The sequence below is a fragment of the Thermobia domestica genome, chromosome 5, assembly GCF_964235325.1.
Source record: "Thermobia domestica chromosome 5, izTheDome1.hap1.1, whole genome shotgun sequence".
Classification (NCBI taxonomy): Eukaryota; Metazoa; Arthropoda; class Insecta; order Zygentoma; family Lepismatidae; genus Thermobia; species Thermobia domestica.
The window spans coordinates 73,746,175-73,773,354 of record NC_137458.1 but is presented as its reverse complement, the minus strand read 5'-3'; positions in this window follow the sequence as shown (position 1 = coordinate 73,773,354).

Sequence of the window (27,180 nt, the reverse complement as noted above, 5' to 3'; positions counted from 1 at the left end):
AATATTATAAAATCTTTCTGTGCGTTAAGATTATTTGCTTCTCCATTCCTATTCTACTCTGCTTTACCAATATTCTCGTCTTACATACATACATTTTGTTATTTTAAACTTTTTCCTTATATCTATTCAATGAGTTCTCCTGATTTTCTAACATTTTAGTCGCATTGTCATAGTTTTCTTTTCAGTTCTTATTCATAATTTTACATTACTAACTCAATGAAATTGACATTTAACTTCACTTTCTCTAATTCAGATATCACTTTTCTAAATTTATTATCTGTTTCCTCACAATTATCCTTTATATTAAAAATTAGCATCAATTAACCGCTTCGCTGGGTTAAATTAAGAAAAAAAATAGTAATATGTTTCTTAGTCAGTTACTTTTACTATTACTAAAGCGCTCCTTGATATTGGTCACTTACGATTATTTGTATATATAACCTCCCCTCCCATGTTGCAGGCAATGAAATCGGAAGTGTCATTGTTCATCTCAGCGACCCATGAAAAGTATGAATTCGACACTGATATTGGACATTTTGATTATATATATATATATATATATATATATATATATATATATATATATATATATATATATATATCGGGTGTTGCAAAATAAGTGTTACAACTCTTGGGAGGTGACTCCTGCCACTGAGACAAGAAAAAAAGTTCTCTTCTACTTTCGGCTATCGGACATAGTTTCAGATCTACAAGGTGCCGAAAGCGTGGGAAAATGACTTTCGGACGCCAATAGTTCGGAAACTATTCAACGTAAAGAAGGCGGGTAAAAAATTCACTGAAGAAGTCATACCTGCTCTATTGAATGTTGCATGTTTCACAATCCTACAATGCACGCGCAAGGGATTCCCCAAAGGAACGTAGGGAGTCCCGGATGATCTGCCAAATGAAACTTGGTCTAAATGGATATGAATTGATAGACTTTCTACCAGGTAACAATAATTCGTTTGTCTTAAGTCGATATCTGGAACAAATACAAAATCGCGGTCACCTTTATGCCCGTTGTGTGTGGTTGCATAATCACCAGGTACGGATGCTGGCCAACAGTGACGTTCTGAGTATTGATTGTAGCGAATTTGTACTCAAATGTTCTAGAAAGAAATCTGGAGTGTCTGTAGAGCATAACAGATGAAACAGGGTTATTCACATGTGTGGAAACATTTAACGAGAAATGCCCAGAAATGCACTCATACTCAGTAAACGTGAGTTCAAAGCGTCGGAAATGTAAGGATTAGCGTCAAGAACATGAAAGCCATTGCCAATTCACTAATATTATTCCCTCAATCTGATGCAATATGATGTGCACGGTTGCATACCAATAAGGATGCAACAACTGAGTCCAAGTTGAAATTATTCAATGGACTCACAAAGAAACTGGGCAAACTAAAGGAATGTCACTAATGGGATCGCATGATCGATATTGAAATGTGGCCAATGTCTGTGTTGATATCAACATCTAGCTAATGGACAAATGTCAACATGTCGCACTACTGCTGGGACACCATCTCACGTGCGAAAACTAGGAAAATAACGTACATTCTGCTATTACATCTAGTGCACCTTTTTGGTAGAACGTAACTAGAACACGATTGTATCAATGTCCCTCTTTGTTTGGGACATTGTCCCACAGTCGACACATAAGAAAAGAAATCTCTTAGTGCATGGTTCAAATTCTGATAGAGCGTGGAACTTGTATCATGTCCCACGTCTTCTGAGACATATGACGTACTCGAAATATAGGAAAATACTTCCAGAAATTCGTATCTTACACACAGTGCACATGCCAAGACAAAGACGAAAATGAACCGATTTGGCATATTTAACACTACAGCTGGAACACCATACATATGGAAAATAAAATGACATGAGAAATAAGAAGAAACGTCTTAAAGCTCTTATTGTTTACAACTGTGCAGTAGGAGTAACAAAATGAAACACACAAGTATGTCGGGAGGCTGTACAAGACGGCTTGCCAAACAAGTGGGTAATCCTCTAAGAAATGAATACGGAGAAAGTGAGGCTTATTCAAACCTCATGGTTAAAGCGTTCGCTTTTGCTCGCGTGGTCGCAGTTTCCAATCCTACTGGGAGCCCACGGCCTCAGATTCAAGACCCGAGTAAGCATTTTCCTATTTTTCGCACGTGGGACGATGTCCCGGCAGTAGTGGGACATGTTGACATTTGTTCATTAGCTACATGTTGATATCAACACAGACATTGGGCACATTTCAATATCGATCATGCGATCCCATTAGTGACATTCATTTAGTGTGCCCAGTTTCTTACTGAGGCCATTGCACAATTCAACTTTGACTCAGTTGTTGCATCCTTATGTTGTCTTTCTAGAACATTTGAGTACAAATTCGCTACAATCAATACTCAGAACGTCACTGTTGGCCAGCATCCGTACCTGGCGATTATGCAACCACACACAACGGGCTTAAAGGTGTCCGCCATTTTGTATTTGTTCCAGATATCGACTTAAGACAAACGAATTATTGTTACCTGGTAGAAAGTCTATCAATTCATATCCATTTAGACTAAGTTTCATTTGGCAGAGCATCCGGGACTCCCTACGTTCCTTTGGGGAATCCCTTGCGCGTGCACGGTAGGATTGTGAAACATGCAACATTCAATAGAGCAGGTATGACTTCTTCAGTGAATTTTTTACCCGCCCTCTTTATGTTGGATAGTTTCCGAACTATTGGCGCCCGAAAGTTAATTTCCCACGCTTTCGGCACCTTGTAGATCTGAAACTATGTCCGATAGCCGAAAGTTGAAGAGAACTTTTTTTCTTGTCTCAGTGGCAGGAGTCACCTCCCAAGAGTTGTAACACTTATTTTGCAACACCCGATATATATATATATATGTCTCCCCTCCCATAAATTTTGGATTTAAATGGCATCAAAAGTGTCACTGTTCATCTCACTGACCTCAAAAACTATCAATTCGACACTAATATCGGTCATTTCCGATCATTTGTAAATGTCTTTCCCCTCCTTTAAGTAACACCATCAAAGTAATATGATAAAAAATCATTTCATGTTCGAACTTAATATAGGTTGAAAATTTGATCGAGATCGGTTCCGTGGTTCAAGAGTTATTAAGTTGTATTTGTTTTATACATCTCCCCCTCCTACCTCCATTAAGTTTTATAGTCAAAGTGAATAGATAAATAACATCCCAGGTCCGAACTTCATCCATATTGAAAATTTTAATTAACATCGGTAATGTGGTTAAAGCGTAATGAAGTCACAAAACAGTCACTTTTATTTTTACTTCTTTTTACATGTATCTCCCCTTCCCCTTAGTTGCATTGTAAAAGTTAAATTAGGAAAACATCCCATGCGCGAACCTTATCTATGTTGAAAATTTGATTGAGTTCGATCGGGTGGTTCAAATATAATTAATTCAGAAACATAGTCACTTTTATATCTATATTTATTGATTTTTGTATATCTCCCTCTGCATCCCCTTCCCTATGTTGTTCCCTCAAAGTGAAATGATAAAAATCATGCCAGTCCCGAACCTCATCTACATTGACAATTTGATCAAAATCGGTTGGGTAGTTCAAGAATTCGTAAGTTTTATTATTTTTTCTATGTCCCAGTCCTCCCTGTCCCCTAGTTCTACCGTCAAAGTAAATACCGAAAAACACTCCCAGACCAGAACAGCATCTACATTGAAATTTATTTCTAGATCGGTAAGCCGGTTCAAGAGGTTAAGAGTCACAAACATAGTCACTGTCAATTTTATTATAAATTAATTTCGCTGGGTTAAATTAAGAAAAAAATAGTAACGTGTTTCGTTAGTAGGTCACTTTTTACTATTACTAAAGCGGTCCATGATATAGGTCATTTTCGATGATTTTATATATCCCTCCCCTCCCCATGTTCTTGGCCACGACATCTCACCGAACCCCCGAAAAGTATGAATTCGACACTCATATTGGTCATTCGATTATATATATATATATATATATATATATATATATATATATATATATATATTCACTCCTACAATTTTTGCGGGGCTAAATTTGAATTTAAATGGCATCAAAAGTGTCACTGTTGATCTCAGCTATCTCAAAAACTATCGATTCGACACTAATATCGATCATTTCCGATCATTTGTAAATGTTTTTCCCCTCCTTTAAGTAAAATCGTCAAAGTGATATGACAAAAATCATCTCATGTTTGAACTTAATCTAGGTTGAAAATTTGATCGATGTCGGTCTGGTGATTGAAGAGTTATTAAGTTTTATTTATTTTATATATCTCTCTCTCCTACCTTCTCCCCTAAGTTCTATCTCAAAGTGAATAGATAAATACCATCCCAGGCACGAACCTCATCTATGTTGAAAATTTTATCGGTTTGGTGGTTCCAGAGTTATTAAGTTTTATTTATTTTTATATATTTGTCCTCTCCCCCTCCCCTTAGGTCTAGCGCCAAAGTAGTATGATAATATCCACCCCAGGTCCGATCTTCATCCATATTGAAAATTTGAATAAGATCGTTCCTATGATTAAAGAGTGACGAAGTCACAGAAACGATCACTTTCATTTTTATTCTTTTTACATATATCCCCCCTCCCCCGCCCCTAAACTCAACAATAAAAGTGAAATAATGAGAACATTCCACACCCGAACCTTATCTATGTTGAAAGTTTGATCAAGATAAGTGTGGTGGCGGAGTTATTAAATTTCATTTATTTTAATAATTTTCTCCCCTCCCCTATCCTCTTCTAAGTTCTACCGTTAAAATGATATGATCAAAATTACATCAGGTCCGAATCTCATGTATGTTACATTTTTTTTTAAAGATCAGTTGCTGGTTTAAGCGTGATGAAGTCACAAAGACAGTCACTTTTATTTCTACTTTTTTACATATATCTCTCCCTCCCCTCCTGTTCATTGCACTGTAAAAGTGAAATAAAAAAAACATTCCAGGCCCAAACCTTGACTATGTTGAAAGTTTGATCGAGATCGGTCTTGTGGTTCAAGAGTTATTAAGTTTTATTTTTCACATATTTCCCCTCCTCTCGTCCCCCCTAAGAGCTATTGTCAAAATGAAATGATAAAAAACTTTCCAGGTTTGAATTTCATGTGTGTTGAAAATTTGATTGGGATCGAACAGGTGGTTCAATAGTAATTAATTTACGAACATAGTCACTTTTATTTTTATATTTATTGATTTTTTATTTTTATATTATTTATCTCCCCCTCTATCCCCTTCCCTATGTTGCTCCGACAAAGTGAAATAATAAAACTCAACCTAGTCCCAAACCTCGTCTACATTGAAAATTTGATCAAGATCGGTGAGGTGGTTTAAGAGTTCGTAAGTTTTATTATGTTTTTCTATGTTCCACTTTTTCCCTCCCCTTAGTTGTACCGTCAAAGTAAATAGCTAGAAACACTCCCAAGCCAGAACCGCATTTGCGTTGAAAATTTTATGAAGATCGGTTGGCGATTCAAGACATTAAGAGTCACAAACATAGTCACTTTCAATTTTATAATATAGATTATTTCATGGATAGGAATTATTTCTGAATAAATGCTTTCTTTTCTTAAACTGGATATATTTTCGCGGATCACAAGAGTTTCAGATATCCTGTGATCTTATTGGCCGAAATAGATAAGACATCAAGAGTCGTGTCCTATATATGCAGAAAGTAAAGGCCAACTGCTGTCGGCCCTCTTAGCTGAGCGTTCTAGCGCAACGTGTTAGTAATGAAAATCATTTTTAGCGTGGGTTAAAGCCCTGCCGAAGGATTTTTAATTTTATTTTTTGGTTGGTTAGGTTCTGTTCTCTTGCCAAAATTTTTCTGTACATTTTACATGACCAACTTCAACTAGGGTAGTGCGAATACTGAAATTCTTGGGATCGGGGTAAATGCAAGCTGAATCGCTAGTCGCCTTTAGGGTAAAACTTCCTCACTAGATGGCAGAGCACATTACGACCCATGCAATGTTGCCACATGTGTTACAGATGGAAAAGTGAATTGACACGATCACATTTTATAAATTATTTACTATGAAGAGAAATGAGAGCTTCCATTTCCACTTTACTCAGTACTGCCTGCTTTAAAATATGAATTAATTATATTTTTTGATCAAAAGTTATTTTTTCTACTTACGAAACGTTACGCGTATATTTTTCACAAACTAGATATCTTTACAGTGCAGATTAAGAATATGTATACTGATACAAAATCACTACATAAACTTCATCTTTTGGACAAAACAGATTCTCAGTCGCTCAAAAATGGTATTTTATAATCGTAGTTGCAATCCGTAGTATAGCTCTACTTTAGAGGCTTAATTATCATGGTTAAAATTCCAGCATTTTCTGGTCAAAGTACAACTCAATATGCGTTTAGGGGAAAATTGTATCATTTTTATGGTAATAGTTTCTCAGAAAACATCAGTGAAACGTTATTACTACCGTGTGCATGGGTTTTCTCGGGGTTCTCCCGTTTCCTCCCACTTTCTTCATTCCACCATTTCATTCATTACTCATCATCACCGTCTCCTTTAGCCTAACCGGCATAACCGTGGGACGTAAAACTCACAGATTTCATTTCATTTTTTTCATTTATATCTAGATGCCTTTACGGTGCAGATTAAGAAATATGTACAAATGCAAAATCATTACCTAGGTACATAGGACAAAACAGATTCTGAGTATGTTCAAAAATGGTATTTTATAAGCGAAGTTGCTATCCACGAAGCTGCTTTACTTTAGGGGCTTAAATATCAAGGCAGAAACACTTTAGCCAAATATGTTGTGCCTTGATGTGTGTTTCTGGCTAAAAGTGTTTTGAAAAACACTGAGAAAAATAAGCGGTAACCTACTGAGGTTTATGGACAATTTGGCTGCCAAAAACCAGTTAATAATTTGCAACAACCTTTCTTAGACAAAAAAGGTTAATTTTACGAGGTCACCGGTAATCAATTGAAAAAGGTTACTGGAAAATGCGTAGAAACAATCCAGTGTTTGGTTGTTATTAACCTATAAAGTAGGATAGAGAAAGGTAACCAATTCAAGATGCTTGATTTAATTTAAAACACTGTTGTTACTAACCGATTTTCACACAAGGTAAGTTTAACCATCCATAACTTGTTTACTGGTAATACTGCAATACTAGAAGCACAAACAGCATTGTCGCCATTTGCAATTTTAAAAACGAAAAGTCTTATCAATTGTTAATGCATCCGAAGGAATAGGAAAACAGTTATTAAAATATGTGTTTGACATGACTTAATAGAGAAATGTAAAGGGAAGTTTATTTACGGAAGTTTATGCAGTGTCTGACATGTAAATGAAAATGACTTTTTCAAACATCTTTCTAGTACAAATAATCACACTAGAGTTAGCACCACTAACCATGCAACTGCCGTCAAATAATTCATACACTCGTAACTATAATTTCGTGATATTTACAGGAAGCTTAATACGTTGTACGTTGCTTTACAGTATAAATACCAAAAACCGTTTACAGCTTTGCTTATAGGAGAGTAACATCCAAACAAATCTCATTGTTGGTTTTTAAATACTTCTGATATGGAGGCTTACAAAGATATCGCATATGTACAATTGATCAATTAACTTAGACAATTGTTACCTATTTTAATATTGCATTTTTGATATCATCAGAGATGTGATTGAAAAAATAATACAAGTTATTGTACATAATTGAAAATATGTTATGTTTATTAAAATACGCGGTTAGGAAGTTGATGCACCTTGTTTCGTTAACCGTCGGATGTTCTCACATGCTAACTAGGTTGCCGGTTACAGGCTATTATTGGTAATGATAACTACATGATCGGTTAGCGTACCCCTCTGAGTTATTACACAGTAACCTAGCAATATTAACCTGTAACAGATGGTTGCAATCACCTTCTCTCGTTAATCTTTTTCACTTGGTTGCTGGGACACGATTTTGTTGTCTATATATTGACAAACTAACTTGGTTACTGTTCAGCTTTTTCTTGTTTACTAGTAACTTTTCTCTTTCGCGTTCAAACAAATTTCGCTAATGTAGGGTAAAGCAATTGCTCCCTTGCCTATGTTGCGAGCGCCCATGGCTTTATCGTTGAAAAACGTATTGCTTTTGTTCAATCGTGTCATTCGCCTGGTTCACCCAAGCCTGTTATTAAAATTTTCCAGGTTCTTGGAATCAGTTGTTAAAATTGTATCTTCACTTCCATATCCAGTACTTACGGAACCAACAATTTTCTAGTGTTGCGACGTCAGTCAAAAAACCTTATTTTTTTTAGCATTGAGCGAATATGAAAATCATGAATTTTATTTTTCTTCCTAATCCAATATACACTCAATACAAGTTTCCCATTACTTACTAAGTGTCCCAATGCCTCTGAAAAACGTTTTTTAGAGTGTTTCTTGAACTGTTCAACTGTTGAGTGTGAGTGAACTCTGAAGTGTTTGTTGCACTTCTTCATCACATTGCAACTTCTTTCTCTCTAGTGCTTTTAAGAGATGCAAATACGTGAAAACCGCTCAGGCGAGATTCGGTACTCAAGGTTGATGAGGTAAGCACTCAAAATGAAGATTTTCAATGATCGCAACCATTGTACATGCAGTAGTATGAGGCCGAGTATTGTTATGTTGTAGAAGGAAGTTTGTTGCCAGAAGTCCGCGTCACTTCGTATAGCAAGTTTAGGATCTTTTTGGAGATCGGAATACAATATATTATTGACTATGCGTTCCCTAGGCTATAATGCTCCAAAATGACACCCTTTTGGTCCCAGAAGAAAATAATAAGTTCCTTGTATATGATTGTGTCCGATAATAGATACTACAATTGCATGCTCGCTTTCTTAGTTCCGGAATGTAATAGTGCACCCCTATTTCATACCCAGTATCGAATCTCTTCTGGAAGTCACTACCTTTTCGTTTGCCAAATCTCATCACACATCAACACATTGCTGCTTCAGTTCGTCTATCAGATGACGTGGTAACAACCTGACGCACACATACTGAAATCGGAGTACAGCGTGAACAATGTTACAGATTAAACAGTGACTTATTCCAATGATTGTAGCTACTTCATTCAGTCATTCTGCATTGCCCCTTATCACACTTTCAATTTACATAGAGCAAAAACGGTAAGAGATAACAAGAAATTATTTGTTGGTATACATTCAGCGTCCCAAGAATGGGTTCTACCTCCGCTCCTTATTCTTATGTTGAAACTGCAAGTGGAAAACGTATCACTTATGGTCAGAATATTGAATAAATAAAAGCTAGACATAGAGCACTCACTTGTGGTGGGTGAAGTTTTAGTCTAGATCCCAGCTCACGACAAGTGGGCTTTGTTGTGGACAAAGTCATGTGTGTAGGTTTCCTCCGGGTCCCTCCCTTTCTTTCATTCAACCATTTCATTCCTTGTCATCATCACCGTCTATTTTTTCGTTCGTTGCATAATGATACGTCGTTACAGAAAGAAAACATTCATGTTTCTCGGTTATACCATGTAGTCTAAACGAGAGGGTGATGATAAGAATGAATGAAATTGTAGAATGAGAAAAGTAGGAGCACATGAGGAAAATCCGAAAAAAGCCACACACACGGTGTTTATACACCATAAATCCCACCTGGCATACCTGGGATCGAACCAGCGACATCACGTACAAAATGTCAATGCTCTTCCATTGCAGCTTCGGAGTAGAAAAAGGATTTGCATTTCTACAAGAGTGGTTGCGTTTCTGAAGTGAAGTTGTACATGCTTTCTTTTCTCTATAGGAAAAACGGAAACAATTCAAGCTGTAGGTTTTATGATTTTTAATACTATCTAGGGAAGGTCACAGGATGTTACTCTAGCTTCGTATCGATGTTTTGCCTAGTCGACGCCTTTTTACATATAAAACAACTAGTTAACCAGATAAATCCTCGATCGCAAATTTGTTCCAATTATGAACATTAAAAGTTCAAAATTGAACAGATTTTGCAGAAAGCTTGAAGTAACATTTCTTGAGATAAACGCTCCATTCTTGGTATCTGGGAGTTTTTTGGGTGCCCAACACAGTGCTAAGATCAAAACGTACGCATTTTGTAAGGTAAGTTCAGTTATTTGGAAGAGAGTGAAAGCTTATGCCGTCTTACACCTTGCAAATTGACTCCCATTTGGCATACTGGGCTAATAGGCTAATAAAATGTATTTGCTACTCCTATTCGACTGCAGTGTCATTCAAATACCACTTTCCTGTTTGGTCACCTTCAAATTGAATATTTACACTTGTCTCGGAAACGATTTGCCAGGCGTGCAAAATTCAATGAAGATTGTCGTGGTATTCATAATTAAACTTGTGATGCTATATATTGTAGTGTTCTTCCCCTTCTGTAGCTAGGAGTGAGCCCAAAACTTTCTCAATAGGCTCTGACACCAATATGTTGTTTTGTTCGGATCAGCTGCTCCACAGAAAGTTTGCACTGGGGCGCACTACAACAAAGTATCATATGTGGAAATCGAAAATCAGGTTATTGTTAAAATGAAGTTAAATACATAATCCACTACACGCTGGCATTGACAGTGAATACTAATATTCGTTTATACCACAGGTGTTTTATTTGTAGCTAATTGTGTGGAAATGGCGATCCCAACAGCTCGCGCAGCCCCTGAGAGACCTGCCGCGGAACAAGCCTGAGTGATACTCCGAAACCTGTCGGCCATCACAAAATACTGTGTTCTAATACACCATCGCTAGTCATGTGCCCAGTTTTCAGTGAATTGGAATGTTGATTATGGGAAAATATTGGTCAAACTACAGGGAATATTTTACGACTTTTAATGACAAAATAGACCGAAAAATTTAAGGAAAAAATGGTTACCGGGAATGTGCGCTCAAAGTTGTGAACCAGGTAACTTTTATTCTGGAGAAACCGCTGTTTCCATACATCATCGCTAGCCGATTGTTTGTTTCTTGATCACATTTCTCGTGAAGTACTGTAAAATATTGCCTGCAGTTTGGCCACTATTTTGAAATGATCGTCATTAAAATCCATTGATTTTTTTAAATGCCTAGCGGTGAAGTATTGAAACACCATCTTCCACCATGGATACCATCATGTCCATGGGATTTTCGGGGTACTCCCCTTTCCTTTTTCTTCTCAATTCTTTCATCAATTCTTCCATCATGATTCACTTGCCTTAATCATAGTCTTCCTTAGCCTAAAGGGCATAATCGTCGGATGTTAAACTGAAATATTTCATTTTTCCCACAGTCCACAAAGGCCGGTTGGATTGGGAGTCCCGTTCACGTTAGTTACCAGGCAAAACGTTTCGGAGATAAATGTCATGGTTCAATGTTAAGCTAGCCACACAGAAAAGAGACATTTAAATGACAATACAGTTGAATAGAGGTGGCTGAGCTTAGTATCAATATGAAGTCAGATTAACACCCCACGACCTTCCCTAGTAAGTGAAATTAATTAGTATTTTCCACTACGGGTTCAGACAAGTGTTCATGTACATATAAAAGCTCATAACATATATAAATTATTTTCAAGAAGATATAATATTTTACCTAAGCAAATTACGTTTCAGAAATAAATAAATAAATAAATAAAATAAAAGAAGAGAAAAGGAAGAAAGAACACATGTTACAAAATTTAACATTCAAAAGATCTTCAAAATAAACTATATTACATGTGTGTGTAATATTTACGTGGCAACAAAGAGTTAAAAATTTGAAAGCGCTTAGCTGTTTCTTCAAATTATTCTCTTCAAACTTTTATTAATTATAATAGTTTTGTCACAATTCACAGGGTCCGCTTCTAGACTTCAAGTGTTAACAAGGAATTGCCACACTATTGTGACTGCATCAGTGCAACAGTACACATGCAAGTTTGGCAACGAAGCATTATGGCGTCCTGCGCAAGCATGCGATTAGGGCCGCTAAAACTATTTCCGTAAATATAGAATAATATTTGGATAAAACGTGAGGCATAACACAAAATTGGCCATATAATATTCACATTCCGTAATGATATGACTACTTGTAAAATAATTTATGTTTGTAAGTAAAGATATAAAATTGAGCACAGGAGTAGCAAAATCTAACAGTACTCATCTTAAAACCGATCAAGTTTTACTCAAGTTATAGAACCGATCATGTTATAGAATGCATAAGTACAGGAAATAGTATCTTATGTTGTAGCTCACTCATAACACATTTCATAGTTCAATACTTATAATATGTGCCATTTTGTTACGTATTCGATAAGGCAATGACCTAATGCTCATACTGACTTCCAGGTGGTGATCCACCTTAATTTATGTAATTTATCAAAACATATTAGACATACATGAGCTAGTTTAAAGACTGCACATCTAATAATTAACCTCAGCAAATTCTTTTCTAAGTACTTTAGTCTAAGTATCCTTTAGTGCGGGCTTAGTTAAGCATTCCAATACTAACGCTTTTATCAAATATGTAATTACTATGTTTCAAATCTTTTTCAAATATTAACTAGTTTTTAACCAAAATTATCAATATTTTCCAAACTACTATAAAAAAGTTTTATTATTGATCTCGGATAAACAGCAATCATTTTCCTGCAACAATACATTATTCCTATATTCAGACATATTGCTACAAATAGTGGAAACTACTGTATTATTTGCATACCAGCATCCACTAATTACGTCATCGAGAATTTTTTTTTCAGTTGTTTTGCAACCTATATCTTTATTGTATCTTTATTTTCGTAAGCAGCAAAATAAGTTCATTAAAGTGTATATTTCTCACTTTATTCTAAAGGAATAGTTTAGCAAATAGCATAAAGGTTTTCTATCCCGAAGTGCATCAGATTATTATTTCTTTTTTTAAAAAATCTTCTACATCTCAAAAATGAGTTAAATTGTTTAATCATACTTACAGACAATTCAGTCTTCCATTAGCGACAAAGTTTTGAACGATCCTTAATTTTCTTAAATCATGAGGTATTTGTTACCGCATCAACATACATTATGAGGACAAATAATGTACTATATTATAATACTCACAGTGAATTTGAAGCGGGATTTTCTGCTATATCTTTCCCAACTGTTTAGCTGAAACTATTTAGAAATGTGGACGAAGCCGCACGTGTGCACGAAAGTTATTTTATAACCGTAAATTAAATATGCACATGATCAATAAGAACTGTGACTATGCAAATCAATAAAGAATATGACTCTTTAAAACAATATTCTTCTCAAAGATATGTGACACACGCACGCAAGTGGACAAACATTCGTACATAAACACACACACATACACACACACACACATATATATATATATATATATATATAGAAAGTGAGAGAGAGAGAGAGAGAGAGAGAGAGTTTAAGGTTATTAGAGTCAAAACCAGTACTTCGTCAAATATAAATGTTGTAATAGTATTTCTTCATCAAAGAGAAAAAAGAAGAATAATTATCAATAAAATTTTAGTTTGCAAAAGAATTGATAAGAAAGGAAAAACCTTTTCCATTTTTAAATTTTACTTGAAATTTACGACTTCTGGAGAATTATCAGGAAAATCAAATTGAAAGATTCTTTTTAAAATGGCTTGTTATATTTGAACCTAGTTTAACTTATTTTTCTTCAGCTTTCCCAGTAAATCTATGTCAAATTTGAAAAGAAACATTTATAACCACTCTAGTACTACTTAATGTTTCGCATGAAAGAAAATAAAAAATACTCTTATAAGAACCAAAAATGGCGTAACATGATTAGCTGGGAAGTGAACAAGAAGACTTACGGGGTTGGCTGAAGGTTTCAACAAATAGAAGAAAAAAAGTACAATAACTATATATATGTCTGTTAGAAGAATTTAAACTTTTTGATAACAATGACTATATATATGACTGTTGAAGAATTTAAACTTTGTCATAACAATGACTATATATATGTCTGTATTTTCATATATTTTCGATATTGTCTCAAGAAGGATATGTTAGATATCCGAAACCGTTACGAATTATAATTTAAAATAAAAGTGTGTTTTAAGCTTTGGTCAGTGTTTCTTTTGTTAAAATAATCAATTCAAAGGCATGGATAGTCTCACTAATGGTATTATTGTTTTAAATATTTAATGCAAGGTATGTTAAAAGTCTTAGGGCACTCATACAGTTAAATAAAAGCTAGTATGAAGCAACACAGTTTCGAGAGCTGATTCTTAGCGAGGTTGGTAGACCTCATTCATAATACCGGGCATCAATTCTGATTCCGCCACTTTAAATCCAACGTCAATATTTTTAATACAAAGGAAGTGGTGTTTGGTATAGCACGAAAAGCTGGATTGTTCCCTGAAATCTACCGTTAAGTTTTCGTGTCTGTTACTGTTACGTTTTGTACAAAACTAAAAAAGCATAATTTTTGCTATTTGTTCCTCCCAACCCTGTTTTTCAATTACTTTTTTTCAACTTTGCTCCTATTTAGCACGAACCTGGACAAGTCATCATGTTAAACATTTCTCATACTCACAGCCTCATTAATGTTTCTGTATATTAATGCTTCGCTACTGGACATCATGTATCTTGTCTATAAACAAAAACTACTTCAGCTTACTCCAGAGATAATTGTCTAAAGCTGTTAAGACCAGCTACACTGGAGCAGCTTGGCAGATCCTCTGCGAAACAATCCATTTTCATGGGAATTGCTAGTCTAGTAGAACTGACACGATACTGTGTCCAAATTACGGAGCTCTCTCGTGGTGGAACAAACCGGAAAAACTAATGTATTATATAGCACTCCTAGAGAACATCCTTGCCATGTAATTGTTAGTAGGTATGCGGCACTTGACTCACTATCCTAAAATCACATTTTTTCAGGGCCTCCTGAGAGCAAGGACTCAATTTTCCAGTGTCACACGATACGCCATGACCCCCGTACCGTCTAACGATGGAAAATCGAAAACCCCAAAAATTCTTTATCTTTTATGAGGGTGTACTCGTTCCCTTTTATGAACACTTTTGAACCCCTATTTAAACAAAGCAAAAACTATCTAGGAGTACGAAAATAGCAGAGCTAATAATAAAAGTCAATGAACGCATATCATAGCAGCTCTCCTATGTAACATAGCAAAGGCTACTAACATAACAGACAATAATGGGGGTGTACTCGTTTTCTTTTATGATTACTTCTTTCAACCCCTATTTTATCATAACAGAAATTACTAAATACAATGAAAACATAATTCAATCAGAGATGACACATATACTACGAACATAGCAGAGCTAATAAAAGACTATGAAACAATTGTCCAAGCCGTATGTAACATAGGAGAAATTACATATGATTACGAACTCGTAGCAGACTTAATAAAGAGTTCGACTTATTTTTCCAACCCTATTTTAACATAGCAAAAATTACATAAGATTATGACCATATAGACTACGAACGCACTCCTATGTAACATAGCAAAGCCTACTATCAAAACAAAGATTAATGGGAGTGCACTCGTTCCCTTTTGTGAGCACTTTCTACAACCCCTATGTAACACAGCAGAGATTACTTAAAACAATGAACACATAATCCAATCAGAAATTACGCAGAGAATAAGGACACCTATTTTCGTAATTCCCTACGTATAAAACAGTATGTCCTATTTTTAACCCCTATTTAATGCAGCAGAGAATATCAACCAACAGCAGGAGTGTACAAGTTCCCTTTTATCAACCCTATTACACAAGCAATCATCTAGTACTACAGGTCCCAAAATTACTGTCAATCGTGGTCAAAAGCCGAATAACTCGTAAAAGTAGCAACGATTTGAGGGGTTGTTTCCACTTTTACTAATAGCTAATCAAGTACTACATGTCCCAAAACATTGACAATCGAGGTCAAATATTTATAACAATAACTATTAAACGGAGCAACATATTGAGGTGCTATTTCCACATTTAGTAACAGGTCATCAACTACTACATGTTCTAAAAGTACTGACCAGCAAGATCAAAGGTCAAATATCTAAAAAATAATAACTCGTAAAACGAGTAACATATTGAGGTGCTCCTAACACATTCAGTAATAGGTAATCAACCACTACATGTCCGAACAGTACAGACAAACGAGGTCAAAGTCAAATATTTTATAAAAAGAATAAATCGTAAACGAAGCAACATATTGAGGTGCTGTTTCCACATTAAGCAACAGGTCATCAACTACTACAAGTCCCAAAAGTACAAACCATTGAAATCAAAGGTCAAGTATTTAAAACAGAATAACACGTACACAAACAACATATCGAGGTGCTACTTTCACACTTAGTAACAGGCCACAAACTACCACATGCACCCAAAATATTGACCAGCGAGGTCAAATTTCAACAATATTAAAAATAACTCGTAAAAGGAGCAATATATTGATGTGCTGCTTCCACATTTAGCAATAGGACATTACCCACTACTTGTCCCAAAAGTATAGACAAGCGAGGTCAAAGGTCAAATATTTAAACAAGAATAGCTCGTAAAGGAAGTAAAAAATTCATGTGTTGTTTCCACATTTTGTACTATGTCAACAAGAGCTAAATGTCCAAAAAGCACTGACCGTCGACGGATAAAGTCAAATATATAAATCAGAATAAATCGTAAACGAAGCAACATATTGAGGTGGAATTTCCACATTTAGTAACAGGTCATTAACTACTACATGTCCCAAAAGTACTGACCAGCGAGTTCAAAGGTCAAATATTTAAAAAATAATAACTCGCAGAAAGAGCAACATATTGAGGTCCTGTTTCCACTTTCAGTAATAGGTCGTGAATTACTACATGTCCAAAAACTACAAATAAGCGACGTCAAAGGTCAAATATTTAAACAAAAACTCGTAAACGAAGCAACATATTGAGGTGTTGCTTACACATTAAGTATAGGTCATCAAGTACTACTGTCCCAAAAGCACTGACCATCGAGGTCAAAGGTCAAATATTTAAACCAGAATAACTCGTAAACGAACCAATATATTGAGGTGCTGTTTACACAATTAGTACTAGGTCATCAACTACTATATGTCGCAAAATCACAGACATGCGAGGTAAAAGATCAAATATAAATCAAGAATAACTCGTAAACGAAGCAACATATTGAGGTGATGTTTCCACATTTATTAATAGGTGATCAACTGCTACGCGTCTGAAAGTGCTGACCATCGAGGTCAAAGTCAAATATTTAAATCATAATAACTTTTAAACAAAACATCATATTGACGTACTGTTTCCTCATTTGATAATAGGCCGTCAACTACTACATGTCCCAAAAGTACTGACCAGCGAGGTGAAAGGTCAAATATATAAAACCAAATAACCTTGAAATTGAGCGAACTATTGAGGTGCTATTTCCATATTTAGTAGTTTTTATTCATCAACTGCTACACGCCTAAAAATGCTGACCATCGAGTTCAAAGGTCAAGTATTTAAATACAAAAAACTCGTAAAGGGAGCAACGTATCTAGGTGCTGTTTCCACATTTAGTAATAGGTCATCAACTACCACATGACGCAAAGGTACTAATCATCGAGTTCAAAGGTCAAATATTTAAAACTGAATAACTTGTAAATTGAGTCTCATATTGAGATGCTGTCTCCAGATGTAGTAATATGTCATCAAGTACTACATGACGCAAAAGTACTGAACATCGAGGTCAAATATTTAGATCCGTATAACTCTTAAACGTAGCGACAAATAAATTTGTATTACCTATTCAGTTTTGTACCAAGCACAAAAAGTGAAGAGCGAATAAATTTCGGTATCCGATTTACTGTGTATCGAACACATATCATTTGAACTACTCAAGTAAACGAAGGAATAAATTTGTACTAACCACAAAAGGAGAACAAGGACCATTTTAACTAACTCAGTTTTTATACCATTTTGTATTACTCCAATAATAGAAAGAATAAATTTAGGTGTTCTATACCTACGAAAAAATATCAACTTCCATTTTTGCTAGCTGAGTATTTTATACCATTTTGCACTATTTAAATGAACGGAGGAATAAATTTGTTCTAACAAGAAAAAGCGAAAAAACACTATTTTAACTGGCTTAGAACTTCTATACCATTTTGTCCTATTTAAACAAACGAATGAAGAACTTTTGAGTTAGCTATTCAATTTTGTAGTAAGAAGACAAAAAGCGAAGGACCATTTTAACAAACTCAGAACTTTATTCATTTTGTACTACTCAAATAAACGAAGAGATAAATTTGGATAGTTTTGTACGAACCAAAATAAAAGTGGAAAATGAATAAAATTTGAGTGGACTCTTTACTTATGTACCAATTGGAAAAATTGAAGGGCCATTTTAGCTTTTTCTTTATTCAAATAAATAAATTAATAAATTTTTGCTTACCAGAAAAAGAGAAGAAGACCTATTTTAATTAATTCAGGATTTTATACCTTTTTGTACTCGAGAGAATAAATTTGAGTGGTCTATTTTATTTTTGTAGCCATGAGAAGAAAAGCAAAGAAGGACCATTTTAACTAGCTCAGCATTTTATACCTTATGTGTCATTTAAAGAAATACAATTTAATACGGGTGTCCTATTTCCTTCTGTACGAACGGAAGAAAAGCGAAGAAGGAATTTTTTGTTCTACGTTTTATACCAACCAGAAAAAAACTAAGAAGTACCATTTTAGCTGGCTTACAATTTTATAACTTTTGTAATATTTAAACAAACAAAGGGTTAAATTTCACTGACCTATTTAGTTTTGTACCAAACAGAAAAAGCTACAAAATTACACAAAGGAATAAATTTGTACTAACCAGAAAAAGCGAAAAAAGACCATTTTAACTAGCTCAGCATGTTATACCTTTTCGTGCTACTCAAACAAACGAAGCAGTAACTTTTAGTAGCTTATTTACTTTAATACCAAACATTTATATCATTTTTACTACGGTAAATAACGAAGGAATACATTTGAACGAACCAGAATAAAAAGCGAATAAATTCCATTTTAACTAACTGACAATTTTATAACTTTTGGACTACGCAAATAAAGAAAGGAACAAATTTTTGTGGTCTTTTCTATGTTTGTACCAATCAGAAGAAAACCAAAGAAGGTCCATTTTAACTAGGTCCCCTTTATACCCCTGGTGTTATTCAAATAAATGAAGGGTTAAATTTGAGTGACCTATTTAATGTTGTACCAACCAGAAAAGAAAGTGAACAATACTTATGAATTAACAAGGTAAATAAAACCGAAGAAGGTCCATTTTAACCAGATCAGAATTTCGGTAGCTTTTGTACTACTCCAATCAACGAAAGAAATAATTTATTTGTTCTACTTTTTATACCAACCAGAAAAACGAAGAAGTACCATTTTAACTACCTGAGTATTTTATACCATTTTGTACTTCTCAAATAAACCCGCAGGAATAAATTTGTGTAACCTATTTGAATATTGTACCAACGATAAATGTCATTTGAACTAGCTCAGAATTTCTGTACCTTTTTTCTGTCAAAATAATCAAAGGAATAAATTTGTACTAACCAGAAAAAGGGAAGAAAGACCATTTTAACTAACTCAGAATTTTATATCATTTTCTAATGCTTAAATAAACGAAACAATAAATTTGTGCGACCTATTCAGTTTTGTAGCAAGGAGAAAAAGGAACGAATTACCATTTTGTGTTACTCAGACCTTTCTGGGGGTTTCAAATAAACGAACGAATAAATTTTAGTGTTCTATTTTTTGTGGTGCTAGTAGTTGTATATTGTTGTGTCACCGAGAGAAAGGGCAACGTTAAAGTAGCATTGCTAAAGAAAATAGTTTTTTTGAGTAGCACAAAAAGATATAACATGCTGAGCTAGTTAAAATGTTTTTTCTTCGCTTTACTCTTCGTACAAATTTATTCCTTTGCTCATTTGTGTAGCTTTTTTCTGTTTGGTGCAAAACTAAACAGGTGAAAGAAATTTAACACTTCGTTTGTTTAATTATTATATAAAGTATAAAATTCTAAGCCAGTTAGAAATGGTCCTTCTTCTCTCTTTTCTCGTTGGTACAAAAGGAAATATTGCCCCCTATTAATTTATGTATTTACAAAAGGTATAAAAAGTTAAAAGGAAACAAAAGATATAAAATGCTGAGCTGGTTAAAATAGTCCTTTGCTTTTCTCATGATGGTTACAAAAATAAAATGTACCACTCAAATTTATTCCATCAAGCACAAAAAATTATAAAATCCTGAGTTAGTTAAAATGAATCTTCTTCGCGTTTTCCGGTAAATAAATATTTATTCCTTTGCATATTTGAATAATAGAAAAGCTATAATGGCCCTTCACGTTTTTCCAGGTAATACATAAGGAAATAGTCCACTCATATTTTATTCATTCTTCATTTTTTTCTGGTTCGTACAAAACTATCCAAATTTGTTTCTTCGTTTATTTGAGTAATAGAAAATAATATAAAATTACGAGTTTGTTCTTCTCTTGTCCTTCTTCGCTTCTTTCTTCTTGCTAAAATTTGAATAGCTCACTCAAGTCATCCCTTCGTTTGTTTAAATAGGACAAAATGGTTTAGAACTTCTGAGCCAGTTAAAATTGCCTTTTTTCGGTTTTTCTTGTTAGTACAAAGTTATTCCTCCGTTTATTTAAGTAATGCAAAATTGTATAAAATACTCAGCTAAAGTGCTGCCAAAATGTCTTGAGCCGTGGCAAAAATCCGTAATAACGTTCCACCTTCAATCACCCACGCGTTGCGCCAATAATGGTTCAGCTGTTGCTAAGCGAGAGAAAGCGAGTGGATATACTTCAGCCGATAGCAGTGGATATACTTCCAACGGAAGACTAGGGATCATGTAAATGCGACATATCTATAACACAATTGGACTTTCATTTTCTTCGTGGGTTTAAAACGTAGATCTTTTTTGTGCTTGGTACAAAACTGAATAGGTAATACAAATTTATTCGTCGCTACGTTTACGAGTTATACGCGTTTAAATATTTAATCTTTGACCTCGATATTCAGTATTTCTGCGTCATATAGTACTTGATGACATATTACTAAATCTAGAAAAACTGCATCTCAATATGAGGCTCAGTTTACAAGTTATTCAGTTTTGAATATTTGATCTTTGACCTCAATGGTTAGTAGTTTTGCGTCATGTAGCAGTTGATGACCTACTACTAAATCTAAAAAAACACCTCAATATTTCGCTCCATTTAAAAGTTATTCGGTTTTATATATTTGACCTTGACCTCCCTAGTCAGTACTTTCGGGACATATACTAGTTGAGGTATTGCTAAAAGTGGAAACTGTACATCAAAATGTTGCTTCGTTTACGAGTTATTCTTTTCTAAATATTTAATCTTTCTCCTCGATGCTCAGTACTTTTGGGACATGTAGTAGTTGATGACATATTACTAAACGTGGAAACAACACCTCAATATGTTGCTCCGTTTACGAATTATTCTGGTTCAAATATTTGACATTTGACCTCGCTGCTCAGTACTTTTGGGACATGTAATAGTTGATAACCAATTACTAAATGTCAACACACCTCAATATGTTGCTTCCCTTACGAGTTATTCTATTTTTAAATATTTGACCTTTGACCTCGCTGGTCATTTCTTTTGGGACTTCTAGCACTTGATGACCTATTACTAAATGTGGAAACAGCACCTCGATATGGTGTTCCGTTTACGAGTTAGTGTGGTTTAAACATTTGACCTTTCACCTCGCTGGTCAGTACCTTTGGAAAATGTAGTAGGTGGTGACCTGTTACTAAATTTGGAAACAGCACTTCAATACGTTGCTCCGTTTACGAGTTATTCGGCTTTTGACCTTGATCGTCAGTACTTTTGGGACATGTAGTACTAGATGAATGCTTGTGTATTGGGGGTTGATAAAAGGGAACTACTATCAAGGGATACTACTAAAAGGGAATATTATGTCTACTATGTTTTCGTTGTCTTAAGTAATTTCTGCTATGTTACATACGGGTTGGAGTCATAGTATTTTGTTACCTCTGCTATGTTCGTAGTCTATGTGTAATATCTGTTTGGATTATGTGTTCAGTGTATAAAGTAATATCTGCAATGTTATAATAGGGGTTGAAAAATGTGCTCATAAAAGAGAGCGAATACACCCCTGCTATTGGTTCATATTTTCTGCTGTATAAAGTAGGGGTTAGAAAATAGCCCGTACTCTTTTTATCAGCTCTGCTATGTTCGTAGTCTATGTATAATCTCTGATGGATTATTTGTTCATTGTATTAAGTAATTTCTGTTATGTTAAATTATTGGTTGAAAGAAGTAATCATAAATAGAAATAAGTACACCCCCATTATTGTCTGTCATTTTAGTAGCCTTTGCTATGTTACATAGTAGTGCTGCTAAAATATGCGTTTATTGTTTATTATTATTAACTCTGGTACCTTCGTAGTCTTACGTAATTTCTGCTATGTTAAAATAGGGGCGAAAAAGTGTTCACAAAAAGAAACGCATTCACCGCTAAAAAGTGGTCGTAAAAGGGATCGAGTATACCCTCATAAAAGAGAATGAATTTTCGGGGTATTCGATTTTCCATGGTTGGACTATACGGGGATCATGGCGTATCGTGCAACACTGGAAATTTGATTTCTTGCCCTCAGGAGGACCTAGAAAAAAGGCGATTTTTAGGGTAGTGTCGCATACCTATCTTGTACATAGGTTTTTGTCAAAGTTCATCAGTAAAATAGGACCAAGAGTTTAACCTCTCTAATTTTCACACCACACCATAATATTTTATGATGATACAATATTCCTTGGATCAGTCCAATGTTGTTTAGTATCTGACCACTTGGGTGGCTTTATTAAACTTGCTGTTATCACAAGCATAATATATGAGCCTGTATGATGCCTGTATAAGAGCATCTGGGGTCCGTATGAGCATGTGTGTGATCCCAGATGCTCTTTACACATGTTGGATGCTCCAATTCTGCACATTTAGCAACAGTCAATGTAGCCTAAGTAATATGTTTCTCTAATTGTAACTTGCGTGAGTGTTATTTGTATATGTTGGGAATGTTTCTTATGGAGGTACTACGGGTGATACTTTCTCAAGTTTTTGTGAGTTTTCGTTAAATGACACGAACATCCCAATTGTTCTTTTATCCGTAGCACTTTCCAGCTACCAGTTTGTCATCATATCCCATATCTCTGAATTTAGAGGGAGGGACTATTAGTAACTGCATTGGGTAAGTTCGAGATATAATACTTCTGACTTTAAAGCGATATGTATCACAATAACTGGTATGAACTGGGCTCTTGAGTCTAGTCTAGAAGAAGTTGGGAGATTGGAACGAAACTTGCAGTATCCATAACTCTTTGGTTTAAGATTAAAATGCAATAAAGTGAAATTTTCTTTTTACACACAAAAGGGGCGAGTGGACGAAATTGTCCAAATGAGATACACCTTCCAACTTTTAATCTCTCTAACGTCATGGTATCAGAAATAATTTTAAAATATCGTTCTATTCCCATTTAGCGGGAGCAGAGAGGATATATTCTCCATAAAATTCTATGGTTCGGCTATTGAACTTGCCTAGAAGTTGAGTAAATGAAACGAAATTTGAAACATTCATAACTTTTGGGCTTACCATTAAACTGCGATGAGAATAACATTTTCTATTCGTTCGTATCATATTCTGCACACACTCACACACACGGGTGACGGGAAGCATGACAGATAGAAGTTGTCCAAATGGAATAAAACTTGCAAACTTTAATCTATCTAACATACTGGGAAGAAAAATAAATTTTTAATTTGGTGGGAGTAGAGAGTGTATACTTCCGCATAAAAAATTATGTTTTCCGATTAAAATTGTGCGCGATTAAAATTGAAATCAACGAACTTAATTTCTGCCAATTCCGATTTCAGCACAAAAATTAAAGTAAACATGGAATATAGTATTGGGATGCTTCTTGTAGACGATTACTTCTCATTATCAATTACTGTTTTCTTTCTATTGTAAACAACGTAGAAACTGGAAATTATATATTATTATCATTTCGATTTGAGTCAACGAACACTGTTCGAACGACTTTTGACTCACCAATTCTGACCACATTTGGTGGTAATCCATCAAACGCAGTTCTTCAGATTTTCTTGCCTCCCAGACGAACGGTCACACACGGACAGAGGTAAAAATATTAGTGAGTTTTGGTGCTAAACTCCTTAAGATAAAAGAACTTGTAAAAAGTATTACTCTTGTTTCGTTCTCCTTTCTATGATCTAAGCTTCTTATGTATTTTCTTAGAAGGAGAAGCTTGACCCTAAATTATGAATATCTAGTACCGGTACCCATTTCTATCTACGTAACTAATGCTAAACTGTTTTATTCCGACAGTATCACTATTGATTCGATAGTATCGGATATTACGTAAGAAATGTCTGCTCAAATTAATATATTTCTCGTTCCTAAGCCAACGGATTCTCAATGTTGTCATTTCTGATGCTTGGTTAATACTTGAACTATAGATACACATACAGTATATGTAGTATTTAACATACATTATTTCGTAGTATTGTCTAAGCCACATGTTTTTAAATGGAGAAAGATCAAGTTAAACACATGTGCCTTTTTGCGCAATATACCAAAAGTAACCAAAAATGGTTGAATCTGTCATACATTGTACATTTATATATAGTACATAAAACCAAACGTGTTTAAGTTTAACTTGATTTTTCTCCATTTTTGAAATGTGGGTCAGACCACTGTCGCTCTCACCCTCTCAATTGTAAAGTATTATTTTGAATAACATATTATCGTTAATGAAAGAAACAATATCAGCTTATTGGTTTAAATAGACCTTTGATTTCAACAAGTTCTCTATTTAGTACATAATTCTTTCAACATTTATTAAAATACATCTTCTCAACTTTCATAATTATAATTATCAAACATTATACTATTACATATTTTATATACGTAAATGAGACACGTAATAGTTGTCACCAATTCCGTACAAATTTAAAGGAATGTTGTATTCACAAAATGCCATACTTATTATACAGTATCTTGATTTAAACTTCCACTTATTTTCAAAAGTTTTACTGGTAAATATTATCACGCTCCAACACCGAGCTCGTGGGTTTTTTCGGGGTTCTCCAATGTCCTCCCACTTTCTTCATTCCACCATTTCCACTCATCTCTCATCATCACTGTCTCCTTTAGCCTAACCGGCATAATTATGGGACGTAAAACTTAAAGATTTCATTTTTATTATCACGCCAATGTCAGAAAGGGTGAATGTTACCATCTGATTTAATTTTCCAATAATAATTATTACATTTCTTTAATATTAAGGTGCCATCTTTCTACTTCCTATTATAACTTCGCTTCTTCAAAAATATTCATTGAAAACAGCGGTAACTAACTAGGGAAGTACATGAAGTGGTTTGCTGGGATCTGCATATGTTATATATCGTTGTAAAGGTCACACCAAGTATATTTCGCATGTAAAATATCTCGCTTGAATGCGGCCTGTAGGGGGCGTGGCTGTCATTTAAAGATCAGAACCAGGCTTGCTCCGAAACATAGACAACCTTGATAAAATAAGAAGCTATGGCGTAATTGCTTTGAGACGTGGCATATATATGTTTGAAAGGTAGCTGAATACGAATCTGACTTCTAATGTTTACAAATCGAAATGGCGGATCCAACATGGCGGACACAAATTACAAAGAAACATGCTATGAATCCAAAATCAGGTATATGGAGATATTCGACGTCGCTGTGTAGGAACTGGATGCTGAAAGTGTAAAATTCAATATGGAGAACAAACTGTAAAACACTGCTGGAACTGAAAGTCGGCAGGTAGAGGTTTCCGCGGGCGCGGAATTCAATGTTAAAAGTGCAAAATGCAATATGACGCATCTAATATGGTGGACAAAAGGTGCAAAAGCACAGAATGGACGTATGTGTATCGAGACGAGCCTGCGCACACATTTGATTTGACATCGATTTGGAAGAGCACACAAGATCGAAATTTCTCTCTGTATCAGTACCATCCCTTCTACGGAAAGTGAATATTTATCATACATATTGCTCGCAGGTGTACAAAGACATAATGTGAAACCGGAAAGACAATTATAGAATCATTACTATATTTTAAATGCTTACTTTTCACTGTCATTGTTCGAATCTTCAAATTGTATATGAAAATAATTGAATAATAAAATATGAAAATAAAAACATACCCTAGAGAGGCCATTCAAGCGAGATATTACAGATGTGAAGAATAGACGATGCAGCTTTTCAACGATATGTATCAGATGCCGATCCCAACGTATCACTCCGGCGGAGGGCGTGGGAGTTGGTAGTAAAATAATTATTGCTTATGATTGCAATCTTTTCATATCATAAAACTTTCATGTGCACTACAAAACCTGCCCTGCATTCTGTGCCTCAATTTTGACATGTTTGTATAGCAAAACACCTTCCCTGTTTATTGCAAAACATCATCTACTTGTCCCCTTATGCACTATAGGTATTTTTGTACTACATGTGTAAGAATAACATATGCCCGTTCTGTACGTATCATTTTTGCATTTTTCGTCCGCCTCATTCGATCCGTAAAATTGCATATAGTACGTTTAAGATTGAATTCGTATTCAGCGACCACGAAAACCTCTATCTGCATGTTGTCTGTTTCATAGCAGTATTCTACATTTTGTCCGCCACCTTGGATCCGCCATTTTGAATTTTATGCTTTTAGCATCTCATTCATAAACAAAGAAGTCGAATATCTCCATATACCTGATTTCAGATTCATAGCATGTTTCTTTGTAATTGGATCCGCCATGTTGGATCCGCCATTTTCATTTGTAAATATTTGGTGTCAGATTCGTATTCAGCTACCTTGCAAACCTATATATACCACGTTTCAAAAATATTACGTCATAACTTCTTATTTTATCCACGTTTTTTGGTGGGGGTGCTTCTGAGCGAGCCTTGCTCTGATCTTTAAATGGCCGCGACGCCCCCTACAGGACCCATTCAAGCGAGGTATTTCACATGTGAAATATACTCGGTGTGACCTATCCAACGATATATAACACATGCAAAAACACCCATACCACTTCATGTACTTCCCTAGTAAGTAGCACAGCGCTTACCCGTGGCGTCTATGGTCTCTGGTTTAATTCCACTACTTGACAAGTAGACTATATGG